This window comes from Electrona antarctica, assembly GCF_951216825.1.
Source record: "Electrona antarctica genome assembly, chromosome: 8".
NCBI lineage: Eukaryota > Metazoa > Chordata > Actinopteri > Myctophiformes > Myctophidae > Electrona > Electrona antarctica.
The window spans coordinates 45,149,716-45,169,715 of NC_136789.1; the positions used below are offsets into that span (position 1 = coordinate 45,149,716).

The 20,000-nt window shown below is 45.6% G+C and overlaps 1 protein-coding gene across 3 annotated transcripts in view; it reads left to right on the plus strand.

Moving 5' to 3' along the window:
* The window catches only part of LOC306927561 (rho guanine nucleotide exchange factor TIAM1-like), a 121,606-nt gene that overhangs the window by 12,251 nt on the left and 89,355 nt on the right, over positions 1 to 20,000 (plus strand). The window contains exon 1 of one of the 3 annotated variants that reach the window (XM_079507343.1): positions 6,268 to 6,393. The exons of 1 other annotated variant lie outside the window; for it this stretch is intronic. The gene's annotated coding sequence lies outside the window, so the exon portion shown is untranslated. Of the gene's footprint in view, positions 1 to 6,267; positions 6,394 to 12,343; positions 12,520 to 20,000 lie in introns of those variants that run through there. One more of the 3 variants, XM_079507342.1, reaches the window with a different exon arrangement.

The following is a 20,000-nucleotide window of genomic DNA, read 5'->3' on the forward strand; positions in this document are numbered from 1 at the left end:
GGTGATAAAGCATTGTTCCCCAGTTGGTGATAAAGCATTGTTCCCCAGTTGGTGATAAAGGAGAATGTTTTTACTATGTAATCGTGCATTTCCCGTCAGTTGTTTGTTTGGTTGGTCACACCCCCATATATGGTCATGCCTTGTGACATCATGTGATGTCATCAATATTAATGCATATATATGTATATCCCTGATCTCATCAATATTGGCCAGCAACTCTACATCTGACCTCAAACCCTTAGATCTCCATATATCCATCCTTCCTCTTCGATGTCTCCCTTTTGACTGCCACCTGTCCATTCAAAGTCTAGACGGGCCTGCCCCAGCCGCACCTTACCTGGCAGCCGGCGGAAATTAGAGTTCTCAACAGGCCCGAAAATGAAGGCCTGGCCCTACATGGTCCCTCATCAAACCCTGTACACTCAAGAGAATGTCCCCACTAGTAGCTACCACCCTTAGATCTCCATATACTGTATGGAGCTGACCTGTTCTGACATATGTTGATCTGACCTCATCAAACCCTGTACACTCAAGACATGCTCCTTATATGGCCAGTACAGAATTCATTCCATGTTGATCTGACCCCCCATGCCAAAGCGGCAGCACTCGCCCAGCAGTCTGCCGTCAACGAGGCGGATGCGTGCACGCGACCTAGGGCGAGGTCGCTTCTCCGCCCTCAGGCGTCTTACGGGTAGACTCTCCCACAGAAGTATGTGTGCGTGTGTGTGTGTGCGTGCGTGGATGCAATTGCGTGTCCGCATATATATCCAGAGAACCAAGGTTACTGGGTCATATGAGCAATTATAATTACACAGGATTCTGTGAGTGCTTTATCTCTCTCTCTGTGTGTGTGTGTGTGTGTGTGTGTGTGTGTGTGTGTGTGTGTGTGTGTGTGTGTGTGTGTGTGTGTGTGTGTGTGTGTGTGTGCGTGTGCGTGTGCGTGCGCAGTTGCGCACGTTTGTGTGCGTCACTGTGTAATATTGTATCTCTGCTTGTGTGTATGCAAGAGTTAGTGAAGGGTTCATGAGGTCATGTGTTGTGATTCCATGTGAGCAAGTCACTTAAGACAAAACTGCAGACCTCTCAAAACCAATTGGTAAGACTGCTACATAACCTCCCCCCCCCCCCAGGGCTCACTTAATCCCAGCTCACTTCGCTCGTCTGGGATGGCTCAGGTTGGAAGACAGAGTACAGTAAATTGCAATGGGTCTGGTCTTCAAGATACTCAGAGGAACAGTGCCCATGTACGTATCAAACTACTTCTCCAGAGTGAGAAACTCCTTTACTCCTCTGACCTTGTTCCCCCTAAATTCGACACAAACATGGGGGAAAAATGATTCTACCATACTGCCACCAAAATGTGGAATGCCCTACCAACAGTAACAAAACGTCTTGATTCCCCAACCAAATTTAGATTCGACCTAAAAGCACGGCTGTTCTCGAAATCTAATTGGACTTCTACTAACTTGACTCCATGGTGACAATCTCTTTCCCCTGTATCTGCCCTGTGTTCTAATCCTCAAATGAATTTGGATGACTTACTTGCTTGACTTAGTCCTTTGTATTCCTTTCGAACATAGGCCATTGATGAGTCGTTTCCACCCTCGTCTGTCTTGCGCCATCCTCTCCAGCTGTTTCCACATCAGTCCCTTCTGTTTAACATCTAGCTCCGTGCTCCTCCTCCAGGTGTTTTTGGGTCTCCCTCTGCTCCGTTTTCCTTGTGGGTTCCATGTTAGTGCTGTTTTGTTTTTTCTTAAAGATGGAGTGCCGTGATTTTGTTCCACCCTAAAACATGATCATCAGGTCTTATTGTTATATAAGGAGGTATAATTCTTTCAAAAAAGTGTACAGTATTTGTTAAAATGTTGTTTTTATGTGGGCACGCCCACCAGTTCATTAAGTATGCCTGGTTTGCCTGATGGGTGGTGATCCACCTGAACTGAAGCCACACCCACAGCTGTAGTTGTATGATAAAGGGGGAGGGGTTAGGGGAGGGGCTGATAGTGTGATGTCACCATATTACTGTTTATTTCATTAGCCCGTTTGACTGTCAAGGGTTCATCCTCCAGGAAGAAACCCTAAATACAAAGTTAATACACCATTGCACATAAAAACGACTCCAGGGTGTCTAATGAAGTACTGTCACCTCATAGACACATGCAAAACTGGAAAAATACAAAAATTGTGGCACTCCATCTTTAATGTGTGAACAATCCATGTTGTTGATGCGGTTTGGCCAGAAGATCCTGAGGATCCGTCTTACAGTACATTTTAACTGTGTGCGAGCATCGGCCGACACATCGCCTAATCGCCCAGTCTCGCCCGAAAAGATGAATTATTTTTATCTTTTTGGGCGACGTTGCTCCGCCCACTTTTCAACCATCGCCTGTTCGCCTGCTATCGCCGGTAAGCGCCGGGTCCCATAGACAAATAATGCACTTCCGGAAAATCCGTCTGGCTGTCGCCCGCTGTTAAAACCTACTGTTAGGCAGTGGTTGATGAATGTCTGTTTATTGGTGATGTAGTTGGTGGTCCTCCAGGTTTCCGATCCGTACAGAAGTACGAATTTGACATTGGAGTTGAAGATTTTGAGCTTTGTATTGAGTGAGATGTTTTTGGTTTTCCAGATCTTATTTAATATGTTGAATGTTGCTCTTGCTTTCACTATTCGTGACTTCACATCCTCCTCTGTCCCACCGTCCACTGCTATCACACTTCCCAGATATGTGAATCTGTCAACCTCTTCCAGTGTCTGGCCTCCGATGCTTATTGGGTTTGTGCTTTTGTTGTTTATCCGCATTATTTTGGTTTTTGGTTTGTTTATTTTAAGCCCCAATCCGGCTGCTGTTGTTTCCAGGAGTTGGCATTTCTCTTGCATCTGTGTGTGGGTGTGTGAGAGTAGTGCAGAGTACATCTATCTGTCTGTCTCTCTGTTTGTTTAAAAGCCATATCATCATTGTCGGTAATCAGGCAAATGATGGTGTCAAACTTTATGACGCAGTTTGTGCTGTGTTTTTGCCTCACAGTCGTGAGTGAACCATAGACTGTAAAAAATTAGTGAACAGGGAGTACACGAGAGAGGGCTGAGCACACAGCCCTGGGCCCAATGCTAAGAGTCAGTATGTGCCGATTAATGTTTACCTGCTATCCTAGTTACTTTGTAGCACTTAATCGTTTTCTTTGCACTACATATTTATTGCATACGAGTCTGTATCCTGCCGTTTGTTGACTAGAGTTCATGCCAATTACTCTTGCACTTTGTATGTCGCTCTAGATAGACAGTGAGTGTCTGGCATCATCTGATGACCTTATTGTCTGTTGGCAAACTGTAGTGGGTTACTAATGTGTGTACTGTGTACTGATGTACTGCCAACTGTGTTGTACAGTAAGTGCACTACTGGCTGATCAGACGGTAGAGTTTGTGATAATAGCTACTGAGTGAAAATGTTGCTGCTGCTTTCTGGGTTGCGCAGGTAAAGATGGCGGTTTAAAATAGATTTAATTTGCACCACTCAGTTCACACAGGTGTGATTTTTTGGTATTATTTTGACATTTGCAGTGCAGTGCTTGTCATCAGCAATATGCTAGCAATGTTAGCTCCCCATTTCAACCGGCAGCTGATACGCTGTAGCGAATAGGCTCTTTGCAGGTCCAAATAACACAATTAAATCAAATTATTATATACGTACCCCTTTAGATCTTTCATGTCAATTTCCCCCCTCATTTATTACTTACTGTGATAATGTAAGTCTACCCTAAACACTGTAGTGCATACAAACCTACGAACAGACACTACACTGTACTGTCTGTTCTTGTTATAAGTGACTCAACAACCGTTTAACCTCAGGTAATGTACTAATGTCCCCCACATGAATATTCATCGTGCTAGTTGTTAGCTCAGGGCTAGTTGTGTGCATACTGCACAATTCATGACCTTGCTGTCTGATGACACGACTATTAGGCTATTAGCAGAATCATTAACTTGATTGTTATCTTGTTTAGCTTCAGTGTTTGAACCCATTTTCAACCATATATACATGTGAAACCTTTCATAGCACTGGACTGATTCCATGTGTGACTTGATGAAAACTCAATTAAATGTCAGAGCCATGTGTCAACAACGTTCATGTCAAAGGCAAAAGCCCTGCACGCCTTGGTGTGACATGCCTGATGTGTGTGTCATGTGTGCTGTGGTGATGGCTGGATTCCCGGTGCGACTTGTCCAACTTGATGAAAAAAATAATAATCGGTTGATTGAGACACGTCAACACAACTCGAGTCACATCAATACCTGATTTGTGTCATACTGTTCTTTGTGTTGAAGGAATGCAGGCTCACACCCGATGCCTGCTATTTATTAGCTGTGACAGACTGTCATTCTCAGCCCTCCTCACCATTAGCGAGCAACACTGTCTGTATTACCTGTCCGATTCATGTCTGCTTTCAACTAACTCCGTTGGTATGGGTGTGTGTGTGTGTGTGTGTGTGCGTGTGCGTGTGCGTGTGCGCATGCGTGTGTGCGCATGTGTGCAGAGTTGTTCTGTTCTAATGGAAAATATAATAGCTCCAGACAGGGATTTGCCGTTACGACTGTAAGTGGTGAAACAGCAGCAGACTTACGTACTGTAGCTAATGTGGGTCCTATACCAGAAAGAAAGCAGGGCCCACTGAGAGACCGGTTCTATTGTGGCATCCTGCAGGAGATGTATTATTCATCGGCTCAACGTGCTCGGCTTGTGATAATGACTTTATCAGATCTGGCAAGGTGGGCGGATAGGTAGGAGGAAATGGGCATTCTGACTGCGTGATTGCACGCTATATATCTTTCCCTTTCTCCCCTTGCCAATACAGTATCTACCTTCATGCATGTGCAGGTCAATGCAGATGACCCCCGCCCTCCCTGGAAAAAAATGATAAATAAATACATAATATATAGCCTATTGAACGAGTCTGCCTTACACCAACTCCATTTCTTCATTTACTCTGTCTTTCCTCCCCCTCCTCCCCCTTCCCCCCTCCTTCATTCCATTCCTCCACCTCACACACACACACACACACACACACACACACACACACGCACACGCACCCACGCACACTGAAAGGATCGACAGGTGCATGTCGATGATATCATGTTCTCAGGTGTGTATATATATACACACACACACGCGCGCGTGCGCACACACACACACACACACACACACACACACACACACACACACACACACACAAACACACACACACACAAATGAATAAGAAGAGCAACATTGAATGGGGGTATCCTTTCTTTATCATACCATACCATAACCTCAATTAATGATGGTTGATTCCCTGGCAGTTAGTTGAGAACATGGCATGTGCTGCTCGGCCTTGTTGGTACACAGCTATTATGTGAACTGTCAACTGATTGATTGATTGATTGATTCCTTGGTGTCCGGAAGGAACTCCAGTGTCTTTTCTGCTGAGACTTCACTACACCAGCTGAACCTTGTTTGGGTCAGAGTTTAGTCTATGTTTGACATGTTGAGTGTCTCCCGCAGGGACGTCGCTCGTGGTGACAGTTCAGCGCGCCGTGGCACTTAAGCTTGCACTGATTGGTCAGCTGTCAATCTCTGTCCTTATCACCCCCTCACTCAGGGCAAATAAATTATCGGTATTGTATGTGTGTGTGTGTGTGTGTGTGTGGGTGTGTGTGTGTGTGTGTGTGTGTGTGTGTGTGTGTGTGTGTGTGCGTGCTCGCATGTAAAATTACATTATGTTTACATACACAGAGGGGGCGTGTACGGAAGAGCATGCAAGAAGAATGAAGACAATCCAGATCGTTGCTACATTTAACATCTCTTATATAACAACTACTGTACCACTTCCTATTTGATTATTGTGTCTGTAAAGCTTGTATCAGCATGTCATGTTTCTGAAAGTCCTGTCCTCCCCTGATTGTATAATTACACAGACAGTTGTGTTCATTACATAAGTGAAACATTTATATACGGTACATGTCTGTTATTTTCAGCAGCAGTCTTGTGTATGAAAAGATGTAACACAAATAGCGTTTGGTATTATTGCTAGATAATTACATTACTGTCCAATAACAGCGTGTTTGGTTTTGAGTGTGGGAACGTGTAGCATTAACTTCAGCTCATCGACTGTGGCTTATTTGTTTCCTGTTTTCTCTGTCTCTCAGCAGGACACAATCCCCAGTGTGTGTGTGTGTGTGTGTGTGTGTGTGTGTGTGTGTGTGTGTGTGTGTGACCCCCCTGTGTGTGGGGACACGACCCCCCTGTGCCCGACAACAATGCTTAATAACACGGTGAGAGAAGGAGACACATAAAGGGGACGTAGACAAGGCCAGGGAAGAAGATCTGACAGGTTTGGCAGATGCTACCTAGTTGGCAGGTAGGCAAACGGTCTGACGCGCCTATTACACACACACACACACGTACTATGGGCAGATATATGCAATTGGACAATAGGCGGTTGTACAAAAGATATCAATACATAATACATATACTCTACCTGTACTCCATGTTTGGGCATGGCTAGTCTCTCGAGACTAGAATGGTGGTCCCTTATTGGCCAAGGGTTTCCACCAGTTCCGACTGCCAATTTGCTCAGACACATGACGTAAGTTCTCCATTCATTGTCAATGGCATTTAATGTTTGTGTTAAGACAGAAGCTACACTATAGCTGTTTATAGGAGGCCTCAAACATGAAGGAAAAACAGTGCCCTTTTTTCTTTGAATTTGAAATTCAAAGAAAAAGAGGGCGCTGTTTTTCCTTTATTCTTGAGGGGCGCTAGCCCTCCTAAGCCCAGCTTTGTGTGTCTGTGTGTACCACGGAAATTATTTGATTGGCTGACCACGGAATGTGATCTAGTATGATGATGTATGATGATAAGAGCGCCGCTCACTTCACACAAGTATGATTATTTTTTGACGATGGGTTCTCAGATGGGGGCATGGCTAACATGGAACTCCATATATGGGCTTAAAAGGAACAGTGTGCCTTGACAATGGCCCCTTTGGGCCCCTAACTGGGTCCCCCAGGGGCCACTTGCACAAATTGCCGTTGTTTGGTAATGGTTTCTAGATAGATGGATATCTCTATTGATCCCGCAGGGAGGATTCAGGGACCAGAGACAGCACAGCAGTAAAGGTTACAGATATAGTGCAAAGAAGCACAGTAGGATAACATCCCAAAGACACCCTCAAACAAATATTAATAAACTATAAAGACGTATACACCCTATACAGACATTCCTGGTGCTACACACCAGCGGTCCGGACACCTGTATAGGGCACAATGTAGCCTGTAGCCTGAGTCTGTCAGCGCGTCACGGGTTCCAGTCTCCAGCCCAACAACCTTTGTTGCGTGTCACTCTCCATCTCTCTCCCCATGTCCAGTCAGCCTACTGTTCTGTCAATAATAAAGGCATAACAGCCCAGAAATAAATCTTTTAAAAAAGGACACCGTAAATAGTAAAGTATACAGACATATACTGTACATACTGTACAATCATCCTGCCTGATAAAGAACAAGAAGCGAGTAGCAAGGTTAAGCTTAGCAATGAAATCAGCACAAACCAGTAATGTAGCAAATGACAACAATGAGTGGATGTTACAGTAGTCACACAACGCCATAATGAGTGGATGTTACAGTAGTCACACAACGCCATAATGAGTGGATGTTACAGTAGTCACACAACGCCATAATGAGTGGATGTTACAGTAGTCACACAACGCCATAATGAGTGGATGTTACAGTAGTCACACAACGCCATAATGCCAATGAGTGGATGTTACAGTAGTCACACAACGCCATAATGAGTGGATGTTACAGTAGTCACACAACGCCATAATGAGTGGATGTTACAGTAGTCACACAACGCCATAATGAGTGGATGTTACAGTAGTCACACAACGCCATAATGAGTGGATGTTACAGTAGTCACACAACGCCATAATGCCAATGAGTGGATGTTACAGTAGTCACACAACGCCATAATGAGTGGATGTTACAGTAGTCACACAACGCCATAATGAGTGGATGTTACAGTAGTCACACAACGCCATAATGAGTGGATGTTACAGTAGTCACACAACGCCATAATGAGTGGATGTTACAGTAGTCACACAACGCCATAATGAGTGGATGTTACAGTAGTCACACAACGCCATAATGAGTGGATGTTACAGTAGTCACACAACGCCATAATGAGTGGATGTTACAGTAGTCACACAACGCCATAATGAGTGGATGTTACAGTAGTCACACCGCCATAATGAGTGGATGTTACAGTAGTCACACCGCCATAATGAGTGGATGTTACAGTAGTCACACAACGCCATAATGAGTGGATGTTACAGTAGTCACACAACGCCATAATGAGTGGATGTTACAGTAGTCACACCGCCATAATGAGTGGATGTTACAGTAGTCACACAACGCCATAATGAGTGGATGTTACAGTAGTCACACAACGCCATAATGAGTGGATGTTACAGTAGTCACACAACGCCATAATGAGTGGATGTTACAGTAGTCACACAACGCCATAATGAGTGGATGTTACAGTAGTCACACAACGCCATAATGAGTGGATGTTACAGTAGTCACACAACGCCATAATGCCAATGAGTGGATGTTACAGTAGTCACACAACGCCATAATGAGTGGATGTTACAGTAGTCACACAACGCCATAATGAGTGGATGTTACAGTAGTCACACAACGCCATAATGAGTGGATGTTACAGTAGTCACACAACGCCATAATGAGTGGATGTTACAGTAGTCACACAACGCCATAATGAGTGGATGTTACAGTAGTCACACAACGCCATAATGAGTGGATGTTACAGTAGTCACACAACGCCATAATGAGTGGATGTTACAGTAGTCACACAACGCCATAATGAGTGGATGTTACAGTAGTCACACAACGCCATAATGAGTGGATGTTACAGTAGTCACACAACGCCATAATGAGTGGATGTTACAGTAGTCACACAACGCCATAATGAGTGGATGTTACAGTAGTCACACCGCCATAATGAGTGGATGTTACAGTAGTCACACAACGCCATAATGAGTGGATGTTACAGTAGTCACACAACGCCATAATGAGTGGATGTTACAGTAGTCACACAACGCCATAATGAGTGGATGTTACAGTAGTCACACAACGCCATAATGAGTGGATGTTACAGTAGTCACACAACGCCATAATGAGTGGATGTTACAGTAGTCACACAACGCCATAATGCCAATGAGTGGATGTTACAGTAGTCACACAACGCCATAATGAGTGGATGTTACAGTAGTCACACAACGCCATAATGAGTGGATGTTACAGTAGTCACACAACGCCATAATGAGTGGATGTTACAGTAGTCACACAACGCCATAATGAGTGGATGTTACAGTAGTCACACAACGCCATAATGAGTGGATGTTACAGTAGTCACACAACGCCATAATGAGTGGATGTTACAGTAGTCACACAACGCCATAATGAGTGGATGTTACAGTAGTCACACAACGCCATAATGAGTGGATGTTACAGTAGTCACACAACGCCATAATGAGTGGATGTTACAGTAGTCACACAACGCCATAATGAGTGGATGTTACAGTAGTCACACAACGCCATAATGAGTGGATGTTACAGTAGTCACACAACGCCATAATGAGTGGATGTTACAGTAGTCACACAACGCCATAATGAGTGGATGTTACAGTAGTCACACAACGCCATAATGAGTGGATGTTACAGTAGTCACACAACGCCATAATGACAATGAGTGGATGTTACAGTAGTCACACAACGCCATAATGCCATTGAGTCAATGAGTGGATGTTACAGTAGTCACACAACGCCATAATGCCATTGAGTCAATGAGTGGATGTTACAGTAGTCACACAACGCCATAATGACAATGAGTGGATGTTACAGTAGTCACACAACGCCATAATGAGTGGATGTTACAGTAGTCACACAACGCCATAATGCCAATGAGTGGATGTTACAGTAGTCACACAACGCCATAATGCCAATGAGTGGATGTTACAGTAGTCACACAACGCCATAATGCCAATGAGTGGATGTTACAGTAGTCACACAACGCCATAATGTTACAGTAGTCACACAACGCCATAATGTTACAGTAGTCACACAACGCCATAATGCCATTGAGTCATAGACTGTTACCCTCTGGGTGCGTCATTACGTGCATTCTCATAGCAATCGGTACAAAGGACTTACAATATCTCATGCCTATTGATGTATATGTTGTGTTTTTGCGTTCTCTTCTATTAAGTACGTTGTGACTCTGTTCTTAAAAGGTGCTATATCCTACAAATAAAGTTTTTCTTAAATTATTATTATTAAAGTCCCTCCGGCCTCGTCCTCGGGTAAAGCAATAAGTCCTTCATATTGCTCACTTGCTCTTCAATCTCCCTGTGGGTTGAGAGTGGTTGGCCCTGATGGCCTCCAGCTTCCTCGGTATGTACGCACCTTCAGCACATCCAGTGTAGTCCTATGTAATGTCCAGTGTATAATTATCAGTGCATAATTATGTTAGCTTTGTGACGTCCATCGTCCACGGTGGCAGTTTTAATATACAAGTACGTTTGAAGAAGAGATGAAAGGAAACAAACATATTGAAGGATCACAAAATAGGCCGGGATCCCCTTCCAGTGGGGACATCTGGGTGGCGAGTGGGCAATATTGAAATGAAAACTGTTAAATGGACATACAGACACATACTGGTAATGTGACAGTACCATCACCAGTCATGATGTGGACATTAACACATGTAAATTAAATGTCAACTTGAAATGTCAACTTGTGCCCAGGGCTGTGTGTGTGTGTGTGTGCGTGCGTGCGTGCGTGCGTGCGTGCGTGCGTGCGTGCGTGTGTGGTCCTGACATGTCCCCTCTCCCTCCCTAAAAGACTCATCACAGTGGGGAATCATCAGCTTGTTGCATAACAAACAACGCCTTTTGTCACAAAAAATTTTCCCCTCCGGGGTTTTCAGTCCAAGGCCTTTGAAAATCTTCTGACATCGGCCAGAGGGTGTAGATTGTATATACTGTAATGGTTCTCAGATCCATCTCTGTGTTCTGTTAGCTGTTAGTTTTCACTCACCAGCTGTCTAATCTGGAACCATCTAGAGTAGACCCAGGTGAGAGGGTGAACGCTAACTAAGCAGCACTAAACAGTTGTTTAGCGCTTTGAGGGCGCTTGCAGAATAGTAAATCAGTTAAAAGATGATCTAGTTTGGTCTAGTTTCTTCATATTCAAACAATGGACAGTATATGGATATACTGTACACTGTATGTGGTGTTACCCTACACCCATTCACAGCCTGGAATAGCAGTAGAAAATCAGGAACACGCCTATCTTTCATCGCTGTTATAACACAACTCAGACAGCGTTGCCACGGCGTATAGATTTGTTCTATATTGATTTGATGTTGTCATAGAGTTCTCCAGTGGCTCCCCTGTGCAGTCACAACTCGTCCAACCTGTAGTGAGGGTTATGTTACTGATATCATCAGCAATTTTGTCATGAGTGTTGATTTATTGATGGATGTGTTGATGTATTGATGGCTTTTTCAAATCAACCTAATATGTCTTGATGTTGTAAAAAAGGATTCTCCGAGCTCTGAACAGAAAATTAAAAGCTGTTTTCAGAGTGCGCGTACATGGTGACATACGGTATGTAACATATTTACCAGAATGCCTGTTAACACAAGTCGTTGATTCACAGTGCTTGTTTATGATTCTAATTAAGGTGTTTTGACACACCCTAGCCGAGTGTGTTTAGTTTGAACCTGGAATTGTAGACATAATGTCCGTCTTTATTTCTGTGCGTATAGTTTCATTATGTGTAGGTGTGTGTGTGTGTGTGTGTGTGTGGGGGGGGGGGGGGGCATGTGTACTGTATGTACACATGCTACAGTATTTGTACGTGTATGTTCGCACGCATGCGTATACACGCTTGGAACTCAGGGTCCAGAGAGCGAGCAATTAAAACACAGACAGGGGACAGCTATGGGTTTACGGGCACAAACCCAGCATTCACACTGGCAGGCAGTCAGCAAGCCTAGGGAGGTGGGAGAGAGAGAGAGAGAGAGGAGAGAGAGAGAGAGAGAGAGACAGAAATACAGAAATACACGAGAAGGAGGAGTATGTGGTGGGTGTGTTTAAGGGAAAGGGAGGTGAAACAGAGAGAAGTGGGCGGGCTCAAACGCACCGTCGCAAACACACACTCTCTCCCTCCCCAGTCAGTGTGGTCTAGGCATGCGAGAGCGAGAGAGTGTGTGAGAATGTGTGTGTGTGTGGAGTCTACCACTGTGCCGGAGTATAGGAGACGTGTCTCGGAGTCCATACACTGATGCCAGGATTCACACACATGCATGGGCTTTTTCCTTAATGGACATATTTAGCCTCTTTTTGAACCCATAGGGAATAAACCGAGTGTTTTATATTTGGGGAGACAGCTACACCACAGTAAAGGTGAGGACAATACCTAGGTTCTACTGTATGTGTTATTGTTGTTCCTCTGCCTGAGTGACTGCAAGAGACTGAGGTGTGTGTGTGTGTGTGTGTGTGTGTGTGTGTGTGTGTGTGTGTGTGTGTGTGTGTGTGTGTGTGTGTGTGTGTGTGTGTGTGTGTGTGTGTGTGTGTGTGTGTGTGTGTGTGTGTGTGTGTGTGTGTGTGTGTGTGTGTGTGTGTGTGTGTGTGTGTGAGAGAGAGAGAGTGAATTGGGAAATAGACAGTTATGGTGTGTGAAGTTTGTCAACACACCTGGTCCTTTTTTGCTCCCCTGTCAATGGCCTGGTTTTAGAGTGCAAGCTCCTTACAAACTGTGTGTGTGTGTGTGTGTGTGTGTGTGTGTGTGTGTGTGTGTGTGTGTGTGTGTGTGTGTGTGTGTGTGTGTGTGTCTGTGTGTGTGTGTGCAGTTGTGCACGTGGTGGGTTATAGTGTATGGCTGTGTGCTTTCTCACACAACGTCTTTGTGTGTGAGTGTGACTTCTCTCATCTTCCGATGTATTCCTGTTTAGTTGCTCTCTCTGTTACGTGCACGCACACACACACACACACACACACACACACACACACACACACACATACACACACACACACACACACACACACACACACACACACACACACACACACACACACACACACACACACACACACACACACACACACACACACACACACACACACGCACACACAGACCGATAGAGTAGTCGTGCGGTGGCACTGCCTGGGTCGGTGAATGCGTTGATGAAAAGAGTTTATCAATCATTAATGCTCTCACAGGGACATTGCCTGCTTTCCAACTATCAGCACTTTGGTGATAAGGAAATGCAGTGCCAGCCCCTGGACTGGCAGCACCACACCACTACTGCTGAACACAAGCACAAAGAAAATAAAACTAGATGCTAGCACATTGTGTGTGTGTGTGTGTGTGTGTGTGTGTGTGTGTGTGTGTGTGTGTGTGTGTGTGTGTGTGTGTGTGTGTGTGTGTGTGTGTGTGTGTGTGTGTGTGTGTGTGTGTGTGTGTGTGTGTGTGTGTGTGTGTGTGTGTGTGTGTGCGCGTGTGCGTGTGTGTGTGAGAGAGCGAGAGATTGTCATCATCAGTAGATATTTTATTAATCCTCATCATGAGAATGTGTACAGTATGTTATCTGCAGCAAAGTAAGAGCTGAGAGTAAATAAGACGCATGAAGGAATGGTGAGAGAGTCAGAGAGAGAGAGCTGGAAAAAGATCTAACTTTCATGCTGATGAAGAAATGTGAACAGACTAGAGACAGACTTGGCTTGCAGGCAGGTGGGAAGAAACAGAAGAAGTACAGTAGGCTGACTGGACATGGGGAGAGAGATGGAGAGTGACACGCAACAAAGGTTGTTGGGCTGGAGACTAGAAGAAATGCAAAGATGCTTCTAAAAAAGAACAAGCAGGTGTGACTAAGGAAAACACAGAGACCCGAGACAAGAAGGAGAGGATCGAGGCAGAGAATGAGAACATCAGAAGCTTGGCATAAGAGAGAGGAGAGACGGAGACCGAGTTAGAGAAGGAGAGATGTAGAGGAGAATGACTGTGTCTCTAGAGGGACGGAGCTCCAGTGAGAATAGATGGTACAGAGAGATGGGAGCCACCGTGAGCCGGTAGAACTTACAGGAACCCATGGAGAAAGTTATTAGCATCCAGGAAAGAGTACAGTTTTGAGAGAGGTTTGTTTTATTCCTTGTTTGGTTGATTGATGCTTTTATTGGCAAATATAAAACTTTTCTTTGTGTTTTCTTGTGATTTTTGATGGGGTAGGAAGGTTCCAAATAAGATATGTTCCACTAACATCAACTCTTTACCAGTGTATATGATTATATCCTTCGTTTATATGTTATATTTATACCTACGTGTATATATAGCGATCGGATTGGGACTTTGAACTGAAATGAATAAAAGTGACGTTGTGATGTTGCTGGGACAAATTTGGCCGGGCGTTCCAACACACACTTATTATTTTCTTCAGCTTGGCTGATGTCACTGAGCCTGTACACACCTGTACCATTATGTCATGCACTACTTGAATACAATGATGGCTCAGGAAACACATGGTTGTTATGGCTAGTAGTACAGTATATGACTAGCAGTACATCTGTAGAAGGATACTCACCTTTAGTATCACTGTATTCAAACCACTTGTGTTGGCTTAATGTTTATCTAGTGTAACAATGCATGATCACTTCTTGCACATTGACCTCCGGTGCTTGATGAAAACTCACAAACGTTGCAGTTCCGTTACGTTTGATAAGCATCTCTGTTGTCATTGACTAACTGCCTGTAAACAATTAGTGTTGTTTGCCGTCTAATATAGCTTGCTCTATCTGCACCATGAACCAAAACAAATGCTATAATGAACCTCACAATCGCCAAGAAAGAGTTTCTGGTTGTGAACCAAAATGTTAGGTTAAGTTATTCTTGACAATAGCTAAGGCCTGTAACTAGTGAACAAGTAAAACAAACATTAACAATGTATCTCACTTAAAATCAGAGGTTTCTGTCAGAATGTTTGTCAGACATCAGTACACATACATACAAAATTTCAATTTAGCAGATGCTCTCAATCCAGAGCGATTTACAGTAAGCAGGGTAAACACATGGTAACATCAAATGCGTGCATGTGTGCCTTGAATGAGACCTGACTGTCCAGGACAACACCAAGGTTCTTGGCCTGTTGGAACCGAAGTCACCATCTAACCAAATAGTTAGATCCTTCATGGGGCAGGACTTACCGGAAAGAAGAGAAGCTCGGCCTTGACTGGGTTCACTTCAGCTTCAGCCTTAAGATGTCAGCCAGACATGCAGCGATGCGCTCTTCCACCTGAGTGGCAGAGGGGAATAAGGATAGAAACAGAGTGCCATTGGCATAGCAGTCATATTGGGCGGCTGTGGCTCAGGAGGTAGAGCAGGTCGTCCAATGATCCATGGGTCGGCGGTTCGAATCCCGGCTCCTCCTGTCTACATGTCCTTGGGCAAGACACTGAACCCCAAATTGCTCCCGATGTGCTGGTGGTACCTTGCATGGCTTCTGCCACCATCGGTGTATGAATGTGTGTGTGAATGGGTGAATGTAATGCACAATCTATGTAAAGCGCCTTGGATAAAGGCGCTATATAAATGCACCATTTATCATTTTACCATTTATTTGAAAGTAGCTGTAATGGCTGTAATAGCTGATCTACAAGCTCTCAACACAAACAATATTGTGTAAAAACAAATGAAACGTTTGAAAGATTTCACCTACAGTATGACATGCCCAAAATAGGGAAGACAGTGGGAAGGTGGTCACTTGATGCTCCACATTTGACTGTGTACAATCTAAGCAAGTACGGTTCCTACTTCATAATTCATGTCCTCTGTTGGTCTCTGTAATACTCTGTAGCAGCCACATTGTCCTCTCATTCAGCGGAAAATCACTCCTTGTTTTATTATTTACATTTACCTCTTTGACTAGTGGAGCAAAAGTAGTACATTACTGCTCTCTCCCTTTCATTTTTTTTGTGTGTGTGTGTGTGTCTCTCTCTACCACTCTATCTGTCGATCTCTCTTTCTTCTATCCCTGTGTACAGTCCACTGCTCCAGTCGCCATGAGGAAGTAGAATATTGGCAGCGTGTTTTGGGGAAGTGATGCGTGAGGGGGTTTATAGAAGAAGTAGATAAGAACTGGTGCGTGCGCGCCTCACTAAAGCCTGAAGCTTCAGAGACCATCTACGTAGGTATCTCACACATGACTACTTTTGGTCATTTGCATGTGTTCACGTCTGTGTGTGTGTGTGTGTGTGTGTGTGTGTGTGTGCGTGTGCGTGTGCGTGTGCGTGGACACGTGCGTTTGTTTGTTCACAGTGCAGACTTATGTGCATAGCCTGAACGCACATAGCATATATGATTTTCCTGGACCCCAAGGAAGCTAATAAGGTGGTGAGCAGTTATGGGGGGATGGGGTTGGTTGAACAAGCCTTGGGGGTTGACGTGCACGAGAATGTGAACGTGTGCGTGTGTGTGTGTGTGTAATATGTACTGACCCAGATAGCACTGGTCTCATGCTATGTCAGCTCACCTATAATATAGCGGCCTCCTACATTTACACACACACACACACACACACACACAACACGCACACGCACACACACACACACACACACACACACGCTTTATGAATACCTGTCAGTAAACCAGACTGTATGAAATCAGACTATTATATTATGTTCTTCTTCGTTTGCTTGTTTTGCTTCCTCTATTGTCTAAATCATCATCATGGTTAACATCACCAGCTGTGTGAGGGTGAGGGGTGAGTCCCCTGCACACCAGTACTGTGTCCTCATGACCTTGTGCTGAAGAGAGAAAACACATGCAGCCTCTCCGTATGATTACAGCAGTACACGCATGCTATGCACTTTGGTGTGTGTGTGTGTGCGTGTGCATGTGCGCGTGCGTGCGTCTGTGGAGGAAATGATAAGAGGATAATAATGAAAAATGGATAAGAAAACAGAAACACACACACACACACACACACACACACACACACACACACACACACACACACACACACACACACACACACACACACACACACACACAGCAGAAACACATAATCATTGCATACTGTACATGCCATCACAGAAAAGGGCACACACATTTAATGTACATGCACTTACAGTACAAGCACACATGCACGTACACACGTACGCACGCACGCACACTTTCTTTGTCTGTGCACAGTACTCATTTTCTCCCTTTCAGATTCTAAGTTCTAACCATTGTTTTCTTAAGGCTCATCTATCTCTCCATACAGTCCATTTATTCCTCCTCTTCTTGAGCAAACAACGGACTTCCACAGCCCCCCCACTCACTCCACACATACAGTGCAATCAGGTTGTTTAAATGTTTGCATTTGACTGTATGCCTGTGGGTTCTCTGTCTAGTGTGTGTGTGTGTGTGTGTGTGTGTGTGTGTGTGTGTGTGTGTGTGTGTGTGTGTGTGTGTGTGTGTGTGTGTGTGTGTGTGTGTGTGTGTGTGTGTGTGTGTGTGTGTGTGTGTGTGTGTGTGTGTGTGTGTGTGTGTGTGTGTGTGTGTGTGTGTGTGTGTGTGTGTGTGTGTGTGTGTGTGTGTGTGTGCCCCCACTTCTCTCCCTCTCCCTCTCTCTCTATCTCTTGCCATGTCTTTTTCCTGACAGCTCGAGGGGAATGCAGTGTCGCGTTCTCTGTGATCTTGTGTGGTTCCTTCCTAATGTATAATTGATATCCTGCCACAGTAATGGGCTACATGTCATAGTAAGAGGGGAAATCCCAGCTCACCGTATAGCTTCAGGAGAAGGCTTGCGTGTGTGTGTGTGTGTGTGTGTGTGTGTGTGTGTGTGTGTGTGTGTGTGTGTGTGTGTGTGTGTGTGTGTGTGTGTGTGTGTGTGTGTGTGTGTGTGTGTGTGTGTGTGTGTGTGTGTGTGTGTGTGTGTGTGTGTGTGTGTGTGTGTGTGTGTGTGTGTGTGTGTGTGTGTGTGTGTGTGTGTGTGTACACAGCAGCATATACGCTTCAGCTGGTGACTTGGGCATTTCTTCCATTTAGAATAACAGTAGGCAGTCCAATCCCATTTGCAGTCTCTCATCATTTATCGATGGGCTGTTATAGGGAAGCTGAGGGGGAACTGAGGGGGAACGAGCAAATGGGAGGCGCAGGAGAAAGTATAAAATCCTATAGACGCTGAAGACAGCAGACTCACACGCTGTAGATGGGCTATTTTTGGCACGCGACACCGTCGTGCGACGAGGTATAAATCCCACTTAACTATGACCTTGTCTTTATGGATAACAGAGCTCTCTATTAAACAGCCATGCACTGGGATAGGACCACAGGTCACCTGTGTCTATTAAACAGCCATGCGCTGGGACAGGACCACAGGTCACCTGTGTCTATTAAACAGCCATGCGCTGGGACAGGACCACAGGTCACCTGGGACAGGACCACAGGTCACCTGGGACAGGACCACAGGTCACCTGGGACAGGTCCACAGGTCACCTGGGACAGGACCACAGGTCACCTGGGACAGGGTCACTGGGACAGGACCACAGGTCACCTGGGACAGGGTCACTGGGACAGGACCACAGGTCACCTGGGACAGGGTGACTGGGACAGGACCACAGGTCACCTGGGACAGGACTACAGGTCACCTGGGACAGAACCACAGGTCACCTGGGACAGGACCACAGGTCACCTGGGACAGGACCACAGGTCACCTGGGACAGGACTACAGGTCACCTGGGACAGGTCCACAGGTCACCTGGGACAGAACCACAGGTCACCTGGGACAGGACCACAGGTCACCTGGGACAGGACCACAGGTCACCTGTGTCAGGGTCACTGGGACAGGACCACAGGTTACCTGGGACAGAACCACAGGTCACCTGGGACAGAACCACAGGTCACCTGGGACAGAACCACAGGTCACCTGGGACAGAACCACAGGTCACCTGGGACAGAACCACAGGTCACCTGGGACAGAACCACAGGTCACCTGGGACAGGACCACAGGTCACCTGGGACAGGACCACAGGTCACCTGTGTCAGGGTCACTGGGACAGGACCACAGGTTACCTGTGGGCTGGGACAGGACCACAGGTCACCTGTGGGCTGGGACAGGACCACAGGTCACCTGTGGGCTGGGACAGGACCACAGGTCACCTGTGGGCTGGGACAGGACCACAGGTCACCTGGGACAGGACCACAGGTCACCTGTGGGCTGGGACAGGACCACAGGTCACCTGTGGGCTGGGACAGGACCACAGGTCACCTGTGGGCAGGGACAGGACCACAGGTCACCTGGGACAGGACCACAGGTCACCTGGGACAGGACCACAGGTCACATGGGACAGGACCACAGGTCACCTGGGACAGGACCACAGGTCACATGGGACAGGACCACAGGTCACCTGTGTCAGGGTCACTGCCAGCGCACGCACGCACGCACGCACGCACGCACGCACGCACGCACGCACACAGTAACAGCATCATTTACCTGAGGGTGTCAAAATGGACCCATATCGCTGTTTTACTAGTGTTTTACTGTGGGCCTATTACTGTAGCTACAGTATATAGAACAGTGGTTCCCAAACTTTTTTGGCCAGGCCCAAAACTAGTAGATCCACAAGTATTATTTTATTATTTTTATTCATGGAATTTAATAATGAAGTATTCCTATACATGTAAATGTAGGAAAATAAAATGGGCTTGAGCCATAAAAACTGGTCCGTGACCCACAAATGGGTCCCGAGCCACTGTTTGGGAACCAGTGCATGCTGTGTGGGACAGGAAGCCTCTTGACCATCATTCCCTAGCTCACCCTCTGATGTGACCAGAGGTACAAGACCTGAGAACCAGGGATGAAATGCCAGGAGGAGAGGGAGAAGGTGAAAGATGGGGGGGGGGGGGG